General features: G+C 47.3%; 2 long non-coding RNA genes across 2 annotated transcripts in view; both read right to left on the bottom strand.

Moving 5' to 3' along the window:
• Positions 1-5,771: 5,771 nt before the first annotated feature.
• On the bottom strand, positions 5,772-5,985 carry LOC121633365. The gene is made up of 2 exons (XR_006009053.1): positions 5,901-5,985; positions 5,772-5,827 (listed from the first exon to the last, which is right to left on the bottom strand). It is a non-coding gene; the product is annotated as an uncharacterized LOC121633365 (long non-coding RNA).
• A 10,907-nt stretch (positions 5,986-16,892) lies between these two features.
• LOC121633835 overlaps positions 16,893-25,597 on the bottom strand; it is a 17,121-nt gene continuing 8,416 nt past the window's right edge. The window contains exon 3 of the long non-coding RNA XR_006009128.1: positions 16,893-17,059. This is a non-coding gene — a long non-coding RNA (uncharacterized LOC121633835). The remainder of the gene's footprint in view (positions 17,060-25,597) is intronic.

The following is a 25,597-nucleotide window of genomic DNA, read 5'->3' as shown; positions in this document are numbered from 1 at the left end:
AGAACGGAGACAAGTGGTCAAACAGTTAGTGCCCCAGTTAATTATCCTGCCCTCCCGCCAATCTATCTGGGGGTTGTGTAATTGCAACCAGGTAATGCCAAAGATGACCGGGACCTGTGGTGAGTCGATGACGAGGAACTGGATGGTCTCATGATGGCAATTGTCCATATGCACCGGGACGGGTTCAGTTCTTGACGTAACATTATGTAAAAGATGGTTATCGAGCGCTCGGACCTGCACGGGTTTTGACAGCGGGGAGCAGTGGAGGCCCAGCTGTTCAGCCAGTTCTTTATCTATGAATTCAGAATCAGAACCTGAGTCGATGAATACTGAGAGTTCATGTTCCTGACCCGCTGCAGTGACTTGGATGTGGAAGACTGGACGGGAGACGGATGAATCTACAAGAGTTCGGCTCAGCAGGGTCCTCCCAACCCCTGCTGAGCCTTTCCTTTTACTGGACAGGAGCGAACGATATGGCCAGCCTGGCCGCAGTACAGACAAAGTCTTTTAGAGATACGCCAGTCTCGCTCAGCTTGGGATAATTTTGACCGACCGATTTGCATAGGTTCAGAGTCCTGCGAAGATGCAGAGGCGGGGTTATCAGAGGGTGGAGGAGCAGGTCTATGAAGAGTGCGGTGGGCGTTCGGGATCTGCATCCTCCCTCTCTCTCTCCATCTTTCCCGGAGACGCTGGTCAATGCGAACTGAGATGTCTATGAGAGCATTTAGGTCTTTTGGTGGGTCTCTGGCGGCTAGCTCATCCTTAATCTGATCGGACAAACCACCGTAGAAAGCGTCAAACAAAGCAGAAGAGTTCCAGGTACTATCAGCTGCTAAAGTCCGGAAATCGATGGCGTAATCCGTCACCGTTCTGTTACCCTGGCTAATGGAGAGAAGAGTTCGTGACGCTTCTCGATCGGGACGGATAGGATCAAACACCCGGCGTAATTCGTCTGAGAAGCTTTGAAAGGTTTCGATGACAGATGACTTCCTCTCCCACTCAGCGGTTCCCCATAATTTGGCTCGACCTGACAGGGACAAAACGAATGCCACCTTGGCTCTCTCCGAGGGAAAAGAAGAGGGTTGTAACTCAAAGTGTAGGGAACATTGTGTCAGAAAGGCCCGGCACTGACCTGGGTCTCCAGCGTACCTTTCAGGGGGCGCCATACGAGGCTCGTAGCCCGGGTTTACGGTTGGAGGATTAACGGGTGTGCGGGTTTCTGTGGCGTTTGACGTCGTCAGAGTGGAGATCCCTCTTGCCAAAGTCTTAACCTGTGTGATAAGTTCATTTAAACCAGCTTCCTGCTGACAAATAGTGTTCTCTACTCTGATTCTCCAATCCCTGGGATCTGAGGAGTCCATTGTTTGGCCAGATCGTTCTGTCATGGATCGGATGTTTGGACTCAAAAATACTCAGGTTCCCAGGGATAGGTATATGATCTTTATTGTACAGAGATGAATAATGAGATTGTGCAATCCGGCTTTTCTCCGCTCAGGGGTCTGTGAACACACAATATGGAAGTTAGGAGGCAGGCAGCTGATGAGAACTCTGAGAGGGATTGAGAGTTCACGTACCAGCAGTGGGAATCCAACGGGGCGCAGGGTGTTGAATCCAGGGGTTGGAGAAGGGCCGCCAGGGGGAAGACTGCGGAAGGAAAGCTGCTGAACAGAGGAGAGGTTAATGGAGGGATACAGGTTGCTGGCAGAAGCACCTGAATGAGAGGACCGCAGAGGCAGGGTGTGAATGGTCCGGTTGGGGGCAGATATATCAGTCCGTGATCCGAAATCCAATCCTGTTAGACAAGCCAGGGGTCAGAAAGCCAAGTAATCCAAAATAACAACCAAAGCAGAGTACCAGACAGGGAGCAGGCAGAATCAGAATCCAGGTCCAAAGTCAGATCAGCGTCAGGCGGGCAGGTAGGCAGGATATTCAGGCGGGATACGTGCAGGGAAGAACCAAGACGATCTGGCACTGGAGGAATGTTGCAGGGCTGTATAAATAGTGCTTGGGACAGGTGAAGCGCATCAGCCCTAATCAAGAGCTGGTGGAGATGAGGCGTTCAGGGTGGCTGGAAAAACTGAGCCTCACACCACAGATCATGACACTTTGAGGGGGCATGGGAGTTTGCCCAACCAATCTACATGTGCTTTGTGGACTTGGAGAACGCGTTCGACCGTGTCCCTGGGGACTCCTGTGCGGGGGTACTCCGGGAGTATGGAGTGCCAGACCCGCTTGTACGAGCTGTCCGGTCTCTGTACGACCGGTGTCAGAGCTTGGTCCACATTGCAGGCAGTAAATCAGAGTCGTTTCCAGTCAGGGTTGGACTCCGCCAAGGCTGCCCTCTGTCACAGATTCTGTTCATAACCTTTATGTACAGAATTTCTAGGCGCAGCCGAGGTGTTGAGGGGATCCGGTTTGGTGGCCTCAAGATTGGGTCTCTGCTCTTTGTGGATGATGTGGTTCTGTTGGCTTCATTGGGCCGTGATCTTCAGCTCTTACTGGAGCGATTTGCAGCAGAGTTTGAAGCGGCTGGGATGAGAATCAGCACCTCCAAGTCCGAGACCATGGTCCTCAGCCGGAAAAGGTGGAGTGCCTTCTCCGGGTGGGCAATGAGGTCCTGCCCCAAGAGGAGGAGTTCACGTATCTCTGGGTCTTGTTCAGGAGTGAGGGAAGGATGGAGTGGGAGATCGACAGGGGGATCGGTGCGCCGTCTGCAGTGATGCGGCCTCTGCAACGGTCTGTACTTATGTAGCGCTTTTATCCAAATGCTTTACATGTACATAACATTCACCCATTCACACACACATTCACACACTGATGGCGGAAGCTGCCATGCAAGGCTCTATCAGGAGCAATTAGGGGTTCGTTGCCTTACTCAGGGACACCTCAACATGAGCTCGACCGGGCCAGGATTGAACAGGCAACCCTTGGGCTACAGGACGACCACTTTACCCACTGAGCCATGAGGCCCTGGGGAAAACCCAGGACACACTGAACGAACTGCATCTCCTGGCTGGCCTGGGAACACCTCGAGATCCCCTGGATGAACTGGTGAATGTGGCCGGGGAGAGGGAAGTCAGGGTTTCCCTGCTTAGGCAGCTGCCCATGCAGCCTGAATCCGGATAAGCAGCAGACAATGGATGGATGGATAAAAGGAGCTGTAATTTTACCTTGACATGGTTTAACGGGAACTTTAGTCTCTTTCAGAAAACATCATCCGATGTGTGTCATGACATGTCTTTATCAGCTGATGGTATCAAGGAGGTCAGTCTGACACATCCTGGCCTGGTTGGTGCTGTAGAAGAATTACCAAGAGTCTGGAATGAGTAAAGGTGTAACAAAATGTATTAAAGGGAAATGGACACCGACAAATTACTTGCAAGTAATAAGAGTGGTCCTTCCGACTTGCGTGAAGTCGGAAGAGATTCTGGGAGGCCAGAGGAAAAACAATCCTACTTCCTGAAGACCTTGGGTGGACACACAACTCCCAGGACTGGTGTCAAAGCAACCACATAGTTGTGTCTCCACCAGAACCAGTCTAAGGGTCTGAGGAAGGACCAGATAAAGGTCATCTTACCCTCGTTGTGAACTTTTAACAGAGCATGTATATGAAGAGAATAAACCTTAAAAGGGAATAAAGGCATGATGAGTAAAATGTACAATGTAAAAAGTGTAATATGGTAACAATCAGTGAATAAATGAATTCATATGTAATGAAAGAAATAATGGGATAAATGAACCCTTAATGAAGTGAATCTATGAAGCAATAAGTCAAATTTCTACCACAACTAGCCACGCTTCCTGCCGTCCGATGGTCTTTGCAGGAGAAGGGATAGCATGAAAGCCCCCCATCATCACTGATGGTGTTCTTTGTTTGCCTCTTGATTTCTTTAGCCTCCTTGATCCAGTAGTCTGCCTGGTCATATCTGCAGGATCACACTCATCTCTGATCCTCTTCTTCCTCATCCTCTGCATGCTGACTCAGCACTGAGGTGTCCAGTGGCTTTATACACTAAGAGATGCTTTGGTTCAGGTGTGTGTGTTTCTGGTTCTTTGGTTGTTGTTATGATACATGTTATTGCTGTCTTGGTTATTTTTTAGGAGCTCCTGATGATTGTCAGCTTAGTTTACCTGTGTGGTGGGAAAGGTTTTTACCTTGTTCCCTCTTCTCCCTCAATTGCACATGCCAGGTGCATCTATCAGTGCCGGTATATGCCAGTATATCTGACAGGTGCTCGCCAGTCAGTGTGCATTCCCTCATCCTGGGTGGTTCTGTGACATCTTTAGCTGTCATGGTGAGGTAGTCGAGCATTTCAGTTGATTGTACCATGAGTACTGTACCATTTCGTTTTTTTCCTTATATGTTCACACTGGTTTTAACTTCTTTGCAGCGTGGTGGACAGCTGATTGCTGTGGTTAGGGGTTAGGGTTGGGTGTTTTTCCCAGGCTGGCTTTGTTTTCCTCCATTACGATTTTGATCTATTTTGCAGACTTTTCCGAGGACATGAACAATGTGAGACTGGAAACCCAACATTTGGTTTTTATGCTTCTGTTCACACCAGAAGTAAAGGACAACACATCCTTTTTCCTCTTTGAGGCCCAGCAAGGAGGAAAGGTGAGGTTTCAACTAGATTATTAATAAGCATAACTAAAGATTCATTCCAAAGGTAAGAGTGAAAACATTTGTAGATAACAGACTAACTCTGCCATCTCATATTTATTTTATATCATACATCAGCAGTACGTCTGTCACTAAATGACTTTTCTGTCATCATGTTAGGGTATAATGTAGATGACGTCTCGGCAACACAGAGAAATAAAAAAACAGATTGACATGACTCTGTCTTTCCAGTCTTTCTCAGCACATGGAGCATTTACTGACATGACATCTCCCCTCATGCTTTATATATTATATGTTATTATATGTTTGCTTCTTTCTGTAAAACACTCACATCATCAGTGGGGCATTAAAACTTGCATTTCCCATTTCAGTTGTAGAGACAGATGAAAAGAAACCATCCATCCATCCATCCATCCATCCATCCATCCATCCATCCATCCATCCACCTTCCCACTATCCCATCCATCCATCCATCCATCCATCCATCCATCCATCCATCCATCCATCCATCCATCATCATCCATCATCCATCCTCTTTACATGATAAAAGTTTTACAGCATATCAAAAAATATACGTTGAGGTTTCAAAATAGGTTTTTATTTATGATGTGACATAAACAAAATGTAAGTATCACAGCAAAACCAGCAGAGGTCAGCAGAGCACAGGCATGACTGTGTAGCATCAGCCAAAGCTAGAATGTCCCTTTCCTGAAGGAAAAGCATTGATGCTGCTAAAAGCTTTTGTAGCTTTCTTGCAGCAGCTGAAGCTGTCTGAGGGTTGAGCTGTTTTCCATCTCTTAAACTTCCCGGCAGCTGCTGGAGAAGACTCTTAACTCTTCCATCTTACTGCAGCTGTTGAGCAAACAAGATTTATGAATAGCTTGTAGCCATAAGGACATCAGAAAAAGAAAAGTTTGTTATTGCACTTCTGCAAGTTTAACTATGTGAATGAGTTTCTTATATTTGATACCCAGAAGAAGCAGAAAACTAATCCCATCCTTTTTCGGCCACTTATCTTCTTCTTATCTTTCCAGACTTCCCTCTCCCCAGCCACATTCACCAGCTCGTTCGGGGGGATCCTGTGTCAGGGTTCAACAAACTGGACCACAATAATTGTCAGAACTGATGATTGGGTGATAAAAGGTTTTTATTGTAAAGATGAGAGTATATCCAGTGGAGCCGAGTCTGGTCTCACAGTCCGCTAGCCTGAGAGGGTAGGAGAACCAAGGTGAGATTAAGTGTGATCAGGCGGGAATGTGTAAGATAATTGCTCATGTACCAGCAGAGGGGATGGAAGCCGGCCGGGAGGTTTTCAGGAACCGAGGTGGCAGCAATGGGGCTCCGCTGGGGCTGTGGAAACTGCTGAACCAAAACAGAGTTGGTTGGGTCTGATAGTGACAAATATAATAATATAAAATATCCACAACGGATTAAATCCTCTGGAAAGATCCAGGTAAATCCTCCAGATATTCCAGAAGGGAGAGAGACAGGTTCCGTAATCCAAATCCAAATCCTGGGGACAGTCCAGGGGTCAGAGTACCAGCAGAATCCAAACGACAGACAAACAGAGTCACCAGACAGGGGGCAGGCAGAGTCAGGATATCCAGGACAAAAACAGGTCGAAGATCAGAACACAGGTTTGGCAGACAGGAGATCAGGGGTTAAACTGAGATGATCTGGCAGGGAAGAGTTGTCACTCACTGGTATTTAAAGCGCATAGCGCAGGTGGAGCGCATCAGCAATCAGAGCGCCGCTGGAGGGAGAATGCCTTCAGGGACGGCTGGGAAATCTCAACCCCAGCTATACACCGTGACATCCTGAGGGCAGCCGAGAGATGTAGTCCATCCAGCGTGTCCTAGGTCTTCCCCGGGGCCTCTTTCCAGTGGGACGTGCCCGGAACACCTCACCAGGGAGGCGTCCAGGAGGCATCCTAACCAGATGCCCGAGCCACCTCATCTGGCTCCTTTCGATGTGGAGGAGCAGTGACTCTACTCTGAGCCCCTCCTGGATCACCGAGCTTCTCACCCTATTTCTAAGGGAGAGCCCGGCCACCCTGCGGAGAAAACTCATTTCAGCCGCTTGTATTTGTGATCTTGTTCTTCTGGTCATTACCCACAGCTCGTGGCCATAGGTGAGGGTAGGAACGTAGATCGACCGGTAAATTGAGAGCTTTGCCTTTTGGCTCAGCTCCTTCTTCACCACGACAGACCGATGCAGAGTCCACATCACTGCAGACGCTGCACAGATCCTCCTGTCCATCTCCCGCTCCATCCTTCCCTCACTCGTGAACAAGACCCTGAGATACATGAACTCCTCCCCTTGGGGCAGGACCTCATTGCCCACCCAGAGAAGGCACTCCACCCTTTTCCGGCTGAGGACCATGGTCTCGGACTTGGAGGTGCTGATTCTCATCCCAGCCGCTTCACACTCGGCTGTGAATTGCTCCAGTGAGAGCTGAAGATCACGGCCCAATGAAGCCAACAGAACCACATCATCTGCAAAGAGCAGAAACCCAATCCTGAAGCCACCAAACCGGATCCCCTCGACACCTCGGCTGCACCTATGAACAGAATCGGTGACAAAGGGCAGCCTTGGCGAGTGAGTCCAACCCTCACTGGAAAAGACTCCGATTTACTGCCGGCGATGCGGACCAAGCTCTGACACCGGTCATAAAGGAACTATCTAATTCATAAGTAATTGATGTCAAGTAATTATACAAATATTTCCAGAAAACTTCATGGTGATGAAACATAGAAAAGTAACTCTTGGCATTAGCCAACCACTTTCTCTTTAGAACCAGTTCATAGTTTGTGTAAAAAGTAAAAAAAGTCAGACTGGATATCTTAGTCGGTAGATCTAAGACTGGTAGCAGTTAATTTAGCGGTAAATAATATTTCTTTTTAGTTCCTGGGTGCTCCAGCTGGGTGGGCAGGGCTGCAGCTGTGGTTGGAGAGGGTGAAGCCAGAGACTGCAGCAGTCGTGTCCTCAGAGGAAGTCCTGCAGGTGCAGAGGGAACCATCACTGCTATTAACCAGGAGGACAAGGAGCTGCAGGAAATGGAGACGGTCTTGATGGAAATTGGAGCAACAATAAAAAAAGAGATTGTGTAAGAATAAATAAATAAATAAAGGAAATCCACCTCTTGTGTGTTTCATGAGCGTTGCATCACTTCTAGACCTCCAGTCTGTCCCACTCTGCTGGATCTCAGAATAAATGACGGAAGCTACTTCTCACACCTTCTTTTACTGACTGGTAAACTTTGTCAGCAGACTCCACCTAATCATCTCCTTCATTTTATTCTGGACCTTTGGTGTCGCTGTTTTCTGTCTTCTCAGATTTTGTGCGTATGCCTGGGTCAGAGTTGCCGTGGTGGTAGGAACATTCTCTCGTCAAGTTTGGTTTTTATAAACCCAAAGTTGACTATAATTGGCGTATACTGGTTTTTGTTCCTATGCCAGCTTTAGAAATGAGGCCCCAGGTGTTAATCGAGCCCTGTAAAATACAATATATAACTCCACAGAAGCTTAGGAGAAACCTATGATCCTGTGATGGGGTAGCAGCTCATCAGGGGGGTCTCTGGAGTCAGTTTCATTAATAACTCTTCAGCTGCCATCCGCTGCCTTCGTCCTCTGCTTTTTCAGCATGAACAGACATAATATGACTGAACAGAAAATAAACTTATATCAACCCAATTAAGGTGAAGCAGCAAATTTCATTAACAACAAAACTACTGACCAAGTGCAAAAGTAATTTAACCTGTGATCAGTCTGCACATTAGAGCCTGTAGGGATTGATCTGTATGGGGAAGAGAATCATGATCATAATCAAGTCATGAGACCACATGAGGAATCACTGGACTTGAGCAGCAGGAGGTCTTGATTAGTTCACCGTCTTCAAAGCTGTTAGATCTGTGTTCTAGCAGCTTGTATTCCTCCCATAAGAACTCCAGCTGAGAGCAGAGTAATCTCTGTTTGATCTGGCCTAAAACTAAAGCGTCATTCTCATAAGTAGATCTTTTCATTTGTCAAGTCCGACCCCTTCAGTCGGGTATGGAAATGTCTTTGTGAAACCTGACAACCAGAAGCTGATGTCAAGCTTCTTCTGAAGAACTTCTCAGAAACTGACATTTATTTGTAGATTATACTAGCTTCATGGAATAGTTCAGGATTCTGAGAATGTAGAATTCGCCTGCTGAGAAGAGCTAAGATTGACATCAGTCTTCCATTTATATTCAGAACAGACTGAGAACGCTTAAGATAAAGATGAGAAGCAGAAGGACAGAGATAACGATCTGCTGGAAGTTCATCCTTCAAAGACATCATGGACAGGTACTGGCAGCGGGAGAGGAGAGGAGTGAATGTGGAAGCCTCGTCAGGTTGTTGGACAGGGGGAAAGTGGACGAAGATCTTAAATGTTTAAAACTCCAAAAACAAAGGGTACTGCTACAGGAAGTCTCCACAACATGAACCACAAAGAAAAAATAAATAAATACATTGGACAGAGGGAAACAGGAAGAGGAAAACAATGACGGTGATCTGGGAGAACCAAAAGGAAATCATATATGTACCCAGATGGACTAACAAGGGACAGGTGAAGTAAATCAACGTGTGCGCACGCACGTCCAACGTCTGTTTCTGTTTAGAAATCAGAATAAACTCTTAAGTGGGTGCACATGAGGGATCGCCTTGCCCCGCCCACATGGTGGCTATAAATGGTCATGTGACCGCCTGTAATACATTCATCACATCATTTCTATGACAGCTCGGGAGGGAAAAGAGGGGAAAAGAGGAACTCTTTAGAATGTAAGACAGAAATCCTGATGGACCACATTGGAAAACTAGAATCTGGTGGGGATCAGTGGAAGGAGTCCTTCAGCAGCCGACCCACCTAAACAAGCAGCCAACCCGCCTAAACAAGCAGCCGACCCACCTTAACAAGCAGCCGACCCGCCTAAACAAGCAGCTGACCCGCCTTAACAAGCAGCCGACCCGCCTAAACAAGCAGTCGACCCGCCTTAACAAGCAGCCGACCTGCCTTAACAAGCAGCTGACCCGCCTTAACAAGCAGCCGACCCGCCTAAACAAGCAGTCGACCCGCCTTAACAAGCAGCCGACCCGCCTTAACAAGCAGCCGACCCGCCTTAACAAGCAGCCGACCAGCCTAAACAAGCGCCGACCCACCTAAACAAGCGCCGACCCGCCTAAACAAGCAGCCGACCCACCTTAACAAGCAGTTGACCCGCCTAAACAAGCAGCCAACCCACCTAAACAAGCAGCCGACCCGCCTAAACAAGCAGCCGACCTACCTAAACAAGCAACCGACTCACCTCAACAAGCAGCCTTGTTTAGGTGGGTCTCCCTGAGGGTCAGCAGGTTTATGGGTAAAGGTGTAGGTTTAGGTTTATTAGACACATACATGTACACCAACAAGACTGTATACAAGCACTGTCACAAGGTCTGTTTTCATTCATAGGCTTTCCATCAACACCTGGTGGGCTAGTCTCAACTCTAAATGCCCAGGCCAGATATTTTGTCCCAGTCCAGCTCTGCTTTGTAGGAATAAACATCCACATCATCAAGAAGTGCCCGTAAGCACACACAGCTCAAAGGGTTTCTGCAGTGGAACGTCTAGTAGAGTTTATGAAGGGAATCTTCTCTCCGCACCTGTAAACCACATGTATGCTGCTGTGGCGTGTGAAGCAGCATGTGGAAAAGCAATAATATATATACCATAATGCCAATCTATACTATTCACTAAGAAGCTAAAACAACTATTTATACCATGGTCTGGGTGAATTCTCGATTCTGATTGGCTGGAAGGTGTCCATTAAAAGTGATAATGGACACCTATAAAAGAAGTTCCGTCAAATAGACTTATTGTTGTAAATTATTGAACTGACTAAATAGTAGTTGGTAACAGTGGCAACAGAAACTCAGATGCTGGGCAGCAGATGCCAGATCAGAGCAGCGATGTAGGATTATTGAACGATGTAGGAACCTATCTGTGGACTTTGACTGTTTGAAACAAAATGTGGCTTCATCCTCTGGACACACACAAGCTGTAAGAGCTGCACCCGCCCTCTGAAATGACACTTTGTGTCATGCAACATAATGTTAAGCAATCATCTCCCTTCTCTCCACTGATCTGGTCTAATATAACAGCTGATCGACCGAGCTGCAGGTTCTGTTTCAGAGCCGGTTACCTTGGCAACGTGTCACACCAAAATAGTCCACTCAGCCGCTTCTTGTGAAAAACTTACGATTTTACCGGTAAAAAACAACATTAACGCATTAATAATTTATTTAATATTTTTTTTCTTTCCTAATGGACCATGGTATAACTGGGATAATGCCCTCCGAGGTGTCCATTATCATAAATTAATGGACTTGATGTCGGACGGTTCACACCTCCGTGTTGTCCATTAATTTATGATAATGGCCACCTCGGAGGGCATTATCCCTTACTTAGAAGTTCCAGTCAGAGCAGATCAGATCTCCTGCTGCAGGTTTTTATTTTTTCACAGCGTTTTGTGCTGCAGCCCACTTTTAGACTTAGGGGCTGTCCCCACAACGCTGAATTGCAGTAAAACCGCAAAAGTATTTTAGCAATTCACCCTTTCATTCCCACGAAGCCAGGGATTAGCCTCCATGAAACTGATCATGTCTGAAACCAGGTACCAAGGTGGATAGGTTGAGACCTCTTCTGTCTGTAGCCCTGTGAAGACAGCGTAGCCGCACCACTAGAGGACATGACGTCAGTGTATGAGCACAAACACAACAATAATGGCGTCCATGACCAGCTGTGCTGCTGCTCCAGACAGTCCTGACTTGTGTGCAGCTTTAGCACTAAAATGCACTGATTTTACTACACAAGCAGATATGTCATTATCTGTGCATGTGCTACATTAACGCATTAATAACGTCTGATTCTAACGTCTGATTCTAGCTCAGGAGTGTTACTCTTTAATCATTGTAGCGCCCCCCCACGCCTTGTAGTATGTACTACAGTGGTTTCGTACGGATATTGAAGCCTTTCTCAAGTTGACGCCACCGTTTTCACACCTGAACCGGCTTCAGTGCCGTGTGGACATAGCCTTAGAGATATACATAGAATAAAACAACAGACCCCTAAGATATTCCGAGCATGTCCCACCAGGAGGAGACCCTGGGGAAGACTAAGGACACACTGGAGGGACTACATCTCCTGTCTGGCCTGGGAACGCCTTGTCATCCCCCCGGATGGCAAAGCTGGCAAATGTGGCTGGGGAGAAGGAAGTCTGGGCTTCCCTGCTTAGGCAGCTGCCCCCACAACCTGGTGCATGCGCTTCACATTATGGCTGCACCGCGGCCTCTGCAGCTATTTGTGGCTGTTTTAGTCAACGGTTTATTCCCGCCGGGCACCGCAGTGTGTGTCAGGTCTGGGTGTCTCAGTGTTTGTTTCTTATCATGGATGTTTATCCTGGAAGTTGAAAATCATAAGATTCTCCTGTGATTTCATGATCTTGTGGATCTAGCTAGGCGGACTGCACTTGTGGGCACCTGACACTCTCCCAATGTGGAATGACCCGCCACAGAGGTCGGAACAAAACCACGGTACAGCTAGAACGTGGCGCACACACGCCGGTGTAAATGCGCCCTCAGTTTACACGCCATGGGTGACCTGACAGTGTGGTTACAGACCGCGGACTGCAATTTGCATGCAAGACATTCAGGAAGTTTTCAAAAAGATGCGTCAATGGTTCAGGGAAGTCATGCTGGCCAGACCAGAGAACAAGGGAGTAGCCCAACCGAGACTTTGGCAGACACAGATGAAGAGGATATGACCAGTAACTCACACCTGCAGACACCCAGCTCACAGGAGAGACCAAGTCATCATGTCTGGCTACAGGACATCGAGTGGAAGGCTGATGAAAGAACCACAGAGGCTGGACTCATAAACAAATAGACCTGGTTCTACGTTCAGACTAACAATGAAATGTTAGAGGTAGCCTCTCAGAACGGTGTCGTGATCCAGCATAAGGCAGTATCATTCTGGTCTTGTTTTCCTGTGAGCTCGTCATGTTGCACACCATGACTGTTTCCATCAGGGTCTTTTGAATAGACTTCAGCCTTTAGAAAATTTTCATAGTTTTGGAACTTTATCCTTTTATTAAACAACTAAAGAGTGTGCTGTTATCTGTCTTATTTACCTGACTGCAGATCATTTCTGCTCTGCTATCTGCATGGCCTGATGCACACAGAAAGCTTCCTCCCACCGTCCAAAGACATGCATGTTAGGTTAATTGATGATTAAATTCTCCCTAGGAGTGAGTGCGAGCGTCAGTGTTTGTTTATGTGTTGGCCCTGCGTTAGTGCCTCTCACCTGTTACTGCTGGGATAGGCTCCAGCTTACCCACGACCTGTAGTGGACCAAATGGTACAGAGAATGAATGAATAATTGAATTGAATTGAATTGAATTGAATTGAACTGAATTGAATTCAATTGAATTGTAGAAAAAGGGTTAGAGACCAAGATCAAGACGATGAGATTAGTCGGCCATGAGAGCAGCAGAACGGTGCAGGTAAACGGTCCACGAGGCCCTGAAAACTGTAAAGCCTCACAGCTCTGGTTCAGGTCTGCTTCCCACCCTGAGGAGGCAGGAGAATAAATAACATCTTCTCCACCGGATGATCCAAAGTGTACTTTCAGTAAAGAGGATTGTATGAGAGCAGACCTGCCGGGCTGATTCCAAACAATACTGGAAACCACAGACAGAAAAAGTTCCCCATTGTTGAGCGATGCAGATATTTTCTGTACCAATTTCCACATCAGTACCTCACAGGAGATGCAAGCATCTCTGACAGGTGTCATCTTGATCTGCTGTAAATGAACATTTGGCCCCGAGGACTGTGTGTTAACTCTGCTCTGCAGGCATTTATGCTTTCAAAGACAAGAAAACAGGTCCCAGTTTAGATCACATGCTTTTGCTATTTTTCTGTTTGTTTTTGTCATGTTTACTTGTTTTGGCTTTCCAGAAAAATGTGTATAAATGTTCACGTATCCCACAAATATCTTCTAGAACAAGTAGTCCTCAAGGCTCTGCCAGCAGGACTAACATCAGCTACCAGAGAGGAAAATGAGTCAGAGTATTACCTTAATGCAGCAGCTGCATTAGTAAGCAACACGGATAAGACTGTGGAATCCATTTACAGTATCCTCACGCTCATATGAGCTGGTAGCCAATCTGACATGACTTTTTTATTTTTTTGCAGATTAGACGTGGCACGAGTTCTCTTAAAAAAGTGGATTATAGATGGATATGCACCAAGAAGAACATATGTAGACATCATGCCTGCAGAGAGGAGCATGACAGGGCTCATGTTGACCCTTTTGAATTCTCTATAATGAAATCAAGACAGATTAAACTATGTGAAAGAAAGCCTTGATTTATGAAATTATCTTTAAAAGCATTACATCGTTACACCAGGATGCACTTCATCCAGCCTGTAAATATTACTGTCTGCTGGGAATTCTACCATTTTCTGTAAATATAGATGTGTTCTACATCTTTATTTTCTACTTACTGATGTGTCTGTTATATTTCTCTTTCTTATTTTTGTGTGCTAAGCTGACAGACTCCTCAGAATTTTGTTATGCTGCATACTGACAATAAAGATCTTGAATTCTGAATAAAAGTCAGAATAACATCAGTGTAAATGATGATGGATATATAGGCCTAAACATGCTTGTTTTTTCATGGTTTATATCACTAAGAAATCATGATTTGCAAACAGTATATGTATCGTTAAGAAACTGGAGAAAAAAAACTGATTATTTCTGAAAATAGTTATAAAGGTGAAGCACATGTACACTTGAAAGATAATGAAAGCAGGTTTAACGGACCAGTTTGACATTTATGAAGTGTGCGGTTCAGTTTCTTGGTGTTTGGGGAAAATTTATTGCTTCCTTCAGCTAACACAGATTATGTTGGAACATTTCACTTCCAGTTGAAGGCAGTAATCAGAAAAATCAGAAAAATGTGAGTGTGTTCAGTCAGAGGCTTCTTCAAGGTCACTGCTAGACGTCATTCCATCCTCCGGTACAAGTCAATAATGTCCAGTAATTATTACTATTGTTTATGTTTTAAAAAGTATATGACCCCGCTACACCATTATGATTTCCCTCTGGGACTAATATTTTTTTATTTCACATCGATGGTGGGATCTAACCGAATGCCTTTACTCAAGTCCTGCTGGAGGAAAGTTCTTCTACACTCATTTATCCTCCCCTCAACAAGTCAATGAAGGAGCAGTGGGTTTAGTTACAGGCATGCTAGCACCTTGTTAGCTCTGTTAGCTCTGAATCACCTACCTGTGGGCAACCAGAGGGAGTTTACTGGCTCAGGATGGTCGCCATCACCTGACTCATTACCAGCATTTAATGTTGCTGTTGGTTCGTCCACATGTGGAGCTCTGGCTCTGAAAACTAGTCCCAGACTCTAAAGGTCAAAGACTCTTTTTTACAGCATCTCTGTTGGTTTAAAAAGCCATTAAAAACAGACTTCCCATCACAATCTAGAAGAGGTCCAGTCAGCAGGTAAACACACCTGATGGCTGAAATTCACCATCAGATAAAGTTCCCTGAGTTTAGACGCTTCACACAGCTTTGAAATTCCCTCTGCTGACTTGTTACGTTTAACTAATAAATCCTGAGATTCTCATTGATATTTCAGGTCATTACGTGGATATTTGACATTTATTAGACATGTTTAGATGCTAGCGTGTATGGGGAATACTGCTGTTTAGTAGAAGTTTATTTGTTTAAAGTGTTAATGAACCAGACCTTACTTTTCTTCTTAACAGTACCATTAAAAGAAAAGTGTGCTATACACCACTTTTGAACTCATTATTTAATTTTGTGCGTAACAACATGATTGACTACAAAAAATCATGCGATTAATCGCAAGTGAAAATTTTACTTGATGCCCAGCACTACATCTATCTAATAAAGTTACAGATGTTAAGCGTATCCCTCACCTCCCTCTTCCAAGCATACAGGTGAGACTTTTTATAACCATTTATGATGCAAACAAAGTGTAAAAGGCCACCTCGAGCCAGCGCTTGCTTTGTCTGCTGAGGGCTGCTGGTAACATGGTAGAAGAATCAGTATCTGCAGATATGCAGTAAATGGTTGTTTCTAAGGTAACAAAACCAAATACTCTCAGTGTAATGGAATTCTGCTGTAAAGAAGATGGTCAGATGTCACCATCTAAGGAGTGCACCAGGAACAAAGCTGCCCCTGAGGCCACCGTCCTGCAGGTTCTGCTTCAACAGACCTGACCAATCATCGGCTCATTGACGGCTTGTGCAGAAGTTGAGAAGAAGCTGTTACTTGAATCAGGCGTACTGGAGCATCTAAACCTGTAGGAGTTACTACTTTACCAGAAGTAGTACCATCTGACTCTTTAAATTGAGGTTCTACAAACTTCCATTCTCTAACCTGGTTGACAATAACAGAGCCAGTGATAATCTATTGTTAGATAACCTGGTTGACAATAACAGAGCCAGAGATAATCTACTGTTAGATAACCTGGTTGACACTAGCAGAGCCAGAGATAATCTCTGTTAGATAACCTGGTTGACACTAACAGGGCCAGAGATAATCTACTGTTAGATAACCTGGTTGACACTAACAGAGGCAGAGATAATCTACTGTTAGATAACCTGGTTGACACTAACAAGGCCAGCGATAATCTGTTGTCAGATAACCTGGTTGACACTAACAGATCCAGAGATAATCTACTGTTAGATAACCTGGTTGACACTAACAAGGCCAGCGATAATCTGTTGTCAGATAACCTGGTTGACACTAACAGATCCAGAGATAATCTACTGTTAGATAACCTGGTTGACACTAGCAGAGCCAGAGATAATCTACTGTTAGATAACCTGGTTGACAATAACAGAGCCAGAGATAATCTACTGTTAGATAACCTGGTTGACACTAGCAGAGCCAGAGATAATCTACTGTTAGATAACCTGGTTGACACTGATGTAACCTACTAGAGCTGTATCCAGCCTATTCTCTTTTGTGTGGTTTGCTGTGGGAGTGTTTATGGGTGTGGTGAACCAGATGTTTTCAATCTGCTCAGGGGAGCACTACTTTATGTAAGCAGCAGACACACAATGCTCTTCCTCTTTGTGGCGTGGTGAACTCTGTGTCCAGGTGTGCTCGGAGGGGGATCCTGGTTTTGGCAAGAAGGAGGAACTGTATGGGCCTGAGTTGGTGGTCTGGGCTGTCTGACCCCAAATACAGCCAAAACACAAGCATCGCTTGGTCGACTGTAGCACGTTGCTACAGATTGATGACTAGGAGTAACGGACCCAATTTCCTCCGCTGACTCTTTTCCCCCTCCTAACAGGGCCAGCAGCACACCTGAACTTAAAGACTTTATTCCTTCTTTTAGTGTTCCCTGAACCCTTTTTTGTAATAAACTTATCTTTTGACTTGGATTGGACTCTGCACATTTTTGTCCACCTCTTACTGGTTGGTCAGAAGCACCTGCGTTACACTAATGGAGCCAGAGATAATCTACTGTTAGATAACCTGGTTGACACTAACAAACCCATAGATAATCTACTGTTAGATAACTTGGTTGACAATAACAGTGCCAGAGAAAATCTACTGTTAGATAACCTGGTTGACACTAACAAAGCCATAGATAATCTACTGTTAGATAACCTGGTTGACAATAACAGTGCCAGAGAAAATCTATTTTTAGATAACCTAGTTCACACTAACAGAGCTAGCGATAATCTACTGTTAGATAACCTGGTTGACACTAACAGAGCCAGCGATAATCTACTGTTAGATAACCTGGTTGACACTAACAGATCCAGAGATAATCTACTGTTAGATAACCTGGTTGACACTAACAAACCCATAGATAATCTACTGTTAGATAACTTGGTTGACAATAACAGTGCCAGAGAAAATCTACTGTTAGATAACCTGGTTGACACTAACAAAGCCATAGATAATCTACTGTTAGATAACCTGGTTGACAATAACAGTGCCAGAGAAAATCTACTGTTAGATAACCTGGTAGACACTAACAAAGCCAGCGATAATCAATTGTTAGATAACCTGGTTGACACTAACAGAGCAGCGATAATCTATTTTTTGATAACCTAGTTCACACTAATAGAGCTAGCGATAATCTACTGTTAGATAACCTGCTTGACACTAACAGATCCAGAGATAATCTACTGTTAGATAACCTGGTTGACACCAACCACGCCAGCGATAATCTATTGATAGATAAACTGGTTGACACTAACAGATCCAGAGATAATCTATTGTTAGATAACCTAGTTGACACTAATAGGGCCAGAGATAATCTACTGTTAGATAACCTGGTTGACAAAAACAGAGCCAGAGATAATCTACTGTTAGATAACCTGGTTGACAATAACAGAGTCAGCGATAATCTATTGTTTGATAACCTAGTTGACACTAACAGAGACAGAGATAATCTACTGTTAGATAACCTGGTTGACACTAACAGAGCAGCAATAATCTATTGTTAGATATTCTAGTTGACCCTAACAGAGACAGAGATAATCTACTGTTAGATAACCTGGTTGACACTAACAGAGCAGCAATAATCTATTGTTAGATAACCTAGTTGACACTAACAGAGTCAGCGATAATCTACTGTTACATAACCTGGTTGACACTAACAAAGTCAGTGATTGTCATGATCTGTGGTGTGAGGCTCAGTTTTTCCAGCCGCCCTGAACGCCTCATCTCCACCAGCTCTTGATTAGGGCTGATGCGCTTCACCTGTCCCAAGCACTATTTATACAGCCCTGCAACATCCCTCCAGTGCCAGATTATCTTAGTTCTTCCCTGCACGTATCCCGCCTGTATGATCCTGCCTGCCTGCCCGCCTGCCTGACGGACGCTGATCTGACTTTGGACCTGGATTCTGATTCTGCCTGCTCCCCGTCTGGTACTCTGCTTTGGTTGTTTATTTGGATTACTTGGCTTTCTGACCCCTGGCTTGTCTAACAGGATTGGATTTCGGATCACGGACTTATTTATCTGCCTCCTTAAGGATCATTCAAATCCTGCCTCCGCGGCCCCTCATTCAGGCACTCCTGCCAGCAACCTGTATCCCTCCATTAACCTCTCCTCTGTTCAGCAGCTCTCCTCCCGCAGTCTTCCTCCTGGCGGCCCTTCTCCAGTCACTGGATTCAACACTCTGCGCTCCGTTGGATACCCACTGCTGGTACGTGGACTCTCAATCCCTCTCAGAGTGTTCATCAGCTGCCTGCCTCCTAACTTCCTTCTTGTGTGTCCACAGACCTCTGAGCGGAGAAAGACCGGATTGCACAATCACATTATTCCACTCTGTACAATAAAGAGCTTTTACCTATCCCTGGGAAAATGAGTATCTTTTGAGTCCACTCTTCTGAAACATGACAGCGATAATCTGCTGTTAGATAACCTGGTTGACACTAACAGAGCAGCAATAATCTATTGTTAGATAACCTAGTTGACACTAACAGAGACAGAGATAATCTACTGTTAGATAATCTGGTTGACACTAACAGAACAGCAATAATCTATTGTTAGATAACCTAGTTTCCTCGTCAGTCTGAACGCGACTTCCTCGTCAGTCTGAAAGTGGCTTCCTCGTCAGTCTGAACGCGACTTCCTCGTCAGTCTGAACGCGACTTCCTCGTCAGTCTGAACGCGGCTTCCTCGTCAGTCTGAACACGGCTTCCTCGTCAGTCTGAACACGGCTTCCTCGTCAGTCTGAACATGGCTTCCTCGTCAGTTTGAATGCGGCTTTCTTGTCAGTCTGAACGTGGCTTCCTCGTCAGTTTGAATGCGGCTTTCTTGTCAGTCTGAACGAGGCTTCTTCGTCAGTCTGAACGCGACTTCCTCGTCAGTCTGAACGCGACTTCCTCGTCAGTCTGAACACGAATTCCTCGTCAGTTTGAATGCGACTTCCTCGTTAGTTTGAACGCGGCTTCCTCGTCAGTCTGAACGCGACTTCCTCGTCACTTTAAAAGCGACTTCCTCGTCAGTCTGAACGCGGCTTCCTCGTCGGTCTGAACACGAATTCCTCGTCAGTTTGAATGCGACTTCCTCGTTAGTTTGAACGCGGCTTCCTCGTCAGTCTGAACGCGACTTCCTCGTCACTTTAAACGCGACTTCCTCGTCAGTCTGAACGCGGCTTCCTCGTCAGTCTGAAGGCGACTTCCTCGTCACTTTAAACGCGACTGCCTCGTCAGTCTGAACGCGGCTTCCTCGTCAGTCTGAACGCGAATTCCTCGTCAGTCTGAATGCGGCTTCCTCGTCAGTCTGAACGCGACTTCCTCGTCAGTCTGAACGCGACTTCCTCGTCAGTCTGAACGCGACTTCCTCGTCAGTTTGAACGCGACTTCCTCGTCACTTTAAACGCGACTGCCTCGGCACTTTAAACGCGACTGCCTCGTCAGTCTGAACGCGGCTTCCTCGTCAGTCTGAACGCGAATTCCTCGTCAGTCTGAACGCGGCTTCCTCCTCAGTTTGAACGTGACTTCCTCGTCAGGTTGCACGCGGCTTCCTCGTCAGTCTGAACACGACTTCCTCGTCACTTTAAATGCGACATCCTCGTCAGTCTGAAAGCGGCTTCCTCGTCAGTCTGAACGCGGCTTCCTCGTCAGTCTGAACACGACTTCCTCGTCACTTTAAATGCGACATCCTCGTCAGTCTGAAAGCGGCTTCCTCGTCATTCTGAACGCGGCTTCCTCGTCAGTCTGAACTCGGCTTCCTCGTCAGTTTTCACGTGACTGCCTCGTCAGTCTGAACGCGAATTCCTCGTCAGTCTGAACGCGGCTTCCTCGTCAGTCTGAACGCGACTTCCTCGTCACTTTAAACGCAACTTCCTCGTCAGTCTGAACGTGGCTTCCTCGTCAGTTTGCACGCGGCTTCCTCGTCAGTCTGAACACCACTTCCTTCATCGTCACTTTAAACGCGACTTCCTCTTCAGTTTGAAAGCGGGTTCCTCGTCAGTTTAAACGCAACTCCCCTCGTCAGTTTGAACGCAGCTTCATCGTCACTTTAAACGCGACTTCCTCGTCATTCTGAACGCGGCTTCCTCGTCAGTCTGAACGCGACTTCCCCGTCAGTCTGAACGCGACTTCCGCGTCAGTCTGAACGCGGCTTCCTCTTCAGTCTGAATGCGGCTTCCTCATCAGTCTGAATGGGACTTCCTCATCACTTTAAACGCACTTCCTTGTCAGTCTGAACACGGCTCCCTCGTCACTTTAAATGCGGCTTCCTCTTCAGTCTGAATGCGGCTTCCTCGTCAGTCTGAATGGGACTTCCTCATCACTTTAAACGCACTTCATTGTCAGTCTGAACACGGCTCCCTCGTCACTTTAAACGCAACTTCCTCGTCAGTCTGAACGCGGCTTCCTCGTCACTTTAAAGGCGACTTCCTCGTCATCCTGAACGCAACTTCCTCGTCAGTTTGAACGCGGCTTCCTCGTCAGTCTGAACGCGACTTCCCCGTCAGTCTGAACACGACTTCCGCGTCAGTATGAACGCGGCTTCCTCTTCAGTCTGAATGCGGCTTCCTCATCAGTCTGAACGCAACTTCCTCGTCAGTTTGAACGCGGCTTCCTCGTCAGTCTGAACGCGACTTCCCCGTCAGTCTGAACACGACTTCCGCGTCAGTATGAACGCGGCTTCCTCTTCAGTCTGAATGCGGCTTCCTCTTCAGTCTGAATGCGGCTTCCTCGTCAGTCTGAATGGGACTTCCTCATCACTTTAAACGCACTTCATTGTCAGTCTGAACACGGCTCCCTCGTCACTTTAAACGCGACTTCCTCGTCAGTCTGAACGCGGCTTCCTCGTCACTTTAAAGGCGACTTCCTCGTCAGTCTGAACGCAACTTCCTCGTCAGTTTGAACGCGGCTTCCTCGTCAGTCTGAACGCGACTTCCCCGTCAGTCTGAACACGACTTCAGCGTCAGTATGAACGCGGCTTCCTCTTCAGTCTGAATGCGGCTTCCTCATCAGTCTGAATGGGACTTCCTCATCACTTTAAACGCACTTCCTTGTCAGTCTGAACACGGCTCACTCGTCACTTTAAACGCGGCTTCCTCTTCAGTCTGAATGCGGCTTCCTCGTCAGTCTGAATGGGACTTCCTCATCACTTTAAACGCACTTCATTGTCAGTCTGAACACGGCTCCCTCGTCACTTTAAACGCGACTTCCTCGTCAGTCTGAACGCGGCTTCCTCGTCACTTTAAACGCGACTTCCTCGTCATTCTGAACGCGGCTTCCTCGTCAGTCTGAACGCAACTTCCTCGTCAGTTTGAACGCGGCTTCCTCGTCAGTCTGAACGCGACTTCCCCGTCAGTCTGAACACGACTTCCGCGTCAGTCTGAACGTGGCTTCCTCTTCAGTCTGAATGCGGCTTCCTCGTCAGTCTGAACGCGATTTCCTCGTCAGTCTGAACGCGGCTTTCTCGTCAGTCTGAACGTGACCTTCTCATCACTTTAAACGCGACTTCCTCATCAGTCTGAACGCGGCTTCCTCGTCAGTCTGAACGCGGCTTCCTCGTCAGTCTGAAGACGACTTCCTCGTCACTTTAAACGCGACTTCCTCGTCAGTCTGAACGCGGCTTCCTCGTCACTTTAAATGCGACTTCCTCGTCAGTCTGAACGCGGCTTCCTCGTCAGTCTGAACGCGGCTTCCTCGTCAGTCTGAACGTGACTTCCCTTATCACTTTAAACGCGACTTCCTCATCAGTCTGAACGCGGCTTCCTCGTCAGTCTGAAAGCGGCTTCATCGTCTGTCTGAACGCGGCTTCCTCATCAGTCTGAACGCGACTTCCTCGTCAGTCTGAACGCGGCTTTCTCGTCACTTTAAATGCACTTCCTTGTCAGTCTGAACGCGGCTCCATCGTCACTTTAAACGCGACTTCCTCGTCAGTCTGAACGCGGCTTCCTCGTCAGTCTGAACACGACTTCCTTGTCACTTTAAACGCGACTTCCTCGTCAGTCTGAACGCGGCTTCCTCGTCAGTCTGAACGAGGTTTCCTCGTCACTTTAAACGCGACTTCCTCGTCAGTTTGAACGCTCAGTTTGACCGTGGCTTCCTTGTCAGTCTCAACGTGACTTCTTCGTCAGTTTAAACGCGGCTTTCCTCGTCAGTTTGAACGCAGCTTCCTCGTCAGTTTGAACGCAGCTTCCTCGTCAGTTTGAACGCTACTTCCTCGTCAGTCTGAACGAGGTTTCCTCGTCAGTTTGAAAGCGACTTCCTCGTTAGTTTGAAAGCGACTTCCTCGTCAGTCTGAACGCACTTCCTTGTCAGTCTCAACGTGACTTCTTCGTCAGTTTAAACGCGGCTTTCCTCGTCAGTTTGAACGCAGCTTCCTCGTCAGTTTGAATGCGACTTCCTCGTCAGTCTGAACGCGGCTTCCTCGTCAGTCTGAACGAGGTTTCCTCGTCAGTTTGAAAGCGACTTCCTCCTTAGTTTGAAAGCGACTTCCTCGTCAGTCTGAACGCACTTCCTTGTCAGTCTGAACGCGGCTTCCTTGTCAGTCTGAACGCGGCTTCCTCGTCAGTCTGAAGACGACTTCCTCGTCACTTTAAACGCGACTTCCTCGTCAGTCTGAACGCGGCTTCCTCGTCAGTCTGAACGCGACTTCCTCGTCACTTTAAACGCGACTTCCTCGTCAGTTTGAACGCTCAGTTTGAGCGTGGCTTCCTTGTCAGTCTCAACGTGACTTCTTCGTCAGTTTAAACGCGGCTTTCCTTGTCAGTTTGAACGCAGCTTCCTCGTCAGTTTGAACGCGACTTCCTCGTCAGTCTGAACGCGGCTTCCTCGTCAGTCTGAACGAGGTTTCCTCGTCAGTTTGAAAGCGACTTCCTCGTCAGTCTGAACGCGACTTCCTCGTCACTTTAAACGCGACTTCCTCGTCAGTCTGAACGCGACTTCCTCGTCAGTCTGAACGCGGCTTCCTCGTCAGTTTGAACGCAACTTACTCGTCAGTCTGAACGCAACTTCCTCGTCAGTCTGAATGCGGCTTCCTCGTCAGTCTGAACGCGACTTCCTCGTCACTTTAAATGCGACTTCCTCGTCAGTCTGAACGCGGCTTCCCCGTCAGTCTGAACGCGACTTCCTCGTCACTTTAAACGCGACTGCCTCGTCAGTCTGAACACGGCTTCCTCGTCAGTCTGAACGCTGTTTCCTCGTCAGTCTGAACGCGGCTTCCTACTTAGTCTGAACGCGGCTTCCTAGTTAGTCTGAACGCGGCTTGCTCGTCAGTCTGAACGCGGCTTTCTCGTCAGTCTGAACGCGGCTTCCTCGTCAGTCTGAACCCGGCTTTCTCGTCAGTCTGAACGCGGCTTCCTCGTCAGTCTGAACGCGACTTCCTCGTCACTTTAAACGCGACTTCCTCGTCAGTCTGAATGCGGATTCTTCGTCAGTCTGAACGCGGCTTCCTAGTAAGTCTGAACGCGACTTCCTCATCACTTTAAACGCGACTTCCTCGTCAGTCTGAACGCGGCTTCCTCGTCAGTCTGAATGCGACTTCCTCGTCAGTTTGCACGCGGCTTCCTCGTCAGTCTGAATGCGGCTTCCTCGTCAGTCTGAACGCGGCTTCCTCGTCAGTCTGAACGCGGCTTCCTCGTCAGTCTGAACGCGGCTTCCTCGTCAGTCTAAACGCGGTTTCCTCGTGAGTCTGAACTCGGCTTCCTCGTCAGTTTGAACGCGACTTCCTCGTCAGTTTGCACGCGGCTTCCTCGTCAGTCTGAACGCGACTTCCTCGTCAGTCTGAACGCGGCTTCCTCGTCAGTCTGAACTCGGCTTCCTCGTCAGTTTGAACGCGACTTCCTCGTCAGTCTGAAAGCGGTTTCCTCGTCAGTCTGAACGCTGCTTCCTCGTCAGTCTGAACGCGGCTTCCTCGTCAGTCTGAACGCGGCTTTCTCGTCAGTCTGAACGCTGCTTCCTCGTCAGTCTGAACGCGGCTTCCTCGTCAGTCTGAACGCGGCTTTCTCGTCAGTCTGAAAGCGGTTTCCTCGTCAGTCTGAACGCTGCTTCCTCGTCAGTTTGAATGCGACTTCCTCGTCAGTTTGAACGCGACTTCCTCGTCAGTTTGCATGCGGGTTCCTCGTCAGTCTGAACGCAGCTTTATCGTCAGTCTGAACGCGGCTTCCTCGTCAGTCTGAACGCGGCTTCCTCGTCAGTCTGAATGAGGTTTCCTCGTCAGTTTGAAAGCTACTTCCTCTTTAGTTTGAACGCGGCTTCCTCGTCAGTCTGACCGCGGCTTCCTCGTCAGTCTGAATGAGGTTTCCTCGTCAGTTTGAAAGCGACTTCCTCTTTAGTTTGAACGCGGCTTCCTCGTCAGTCTGAACGCGGCTTCCTCGTCAGTCTGAACGCGACTTCCTCGTCACTTTAAACGCGACTTCCTCGTTAGTCTGAACGCGGCTTCCTCGTCAGTCTGAACTCGGCTTCCTCGTCAGTTTGCACGCGGCTTCCTCGTCAGTCTGAAAGCGACTTCCTCGTCAGTCTGAACGCGGCTTCCTCGTCAGTCTGAACCCGGCTTCCTCGTCAGTCTGAACGCGGCTTCCTCGTCAGTCTGAGCGCGACTTCCTCGTCAGTCTGAACGCGACTTCCTCGTCAGTCTGAAAGCGGCTTCCTCGCCAGTCTGAAATCGGCTTCCTCGTCAGTTTGAACGCGACTTCCTCGTCAGTTTGAACGCAACTTCCTCGTCAGTTTGAACGCAACTTCCTTGTCAGTCTGAATGCGGCTTTCTCGTCAGTCTGAACGCGACTTCCTCGTCACTTTAAATGCGACTTCCTCGTCAGTCTGAACGCGGCTTCCTCGTCAGTCTGAACGCGACTTCCTCGTCACTTTAAACGCGACTGCCTCGTCAGTCTGAACGCGGCTTCCTCGTCAGTCTGAACGCTGTTTCCTCGTCAGTCTGAAC

The sequence above is a fragment of the Melanotaenia boesemani genome, chromosome 22 (genome assembly GCF_017639745.1).
Source record: "Melanotaenia boesemani isolate fMelBoe1 chromosome 22, fMelBoe1.pri, whole genome shotgun sequence".
Classification (NCBI taxonomy): domain Eukaryota; kingdom Metazoa; phylum Chordata; class Actinopteri; order Atheriniformes; family Melanotaeniidae; genus Melanotaenia; species Melanotaenia boesemani.
Note: the sequence above shows the minus strand (reverse complement) of the source record. Positions and strands in the feature narration are given on the sequence as shown.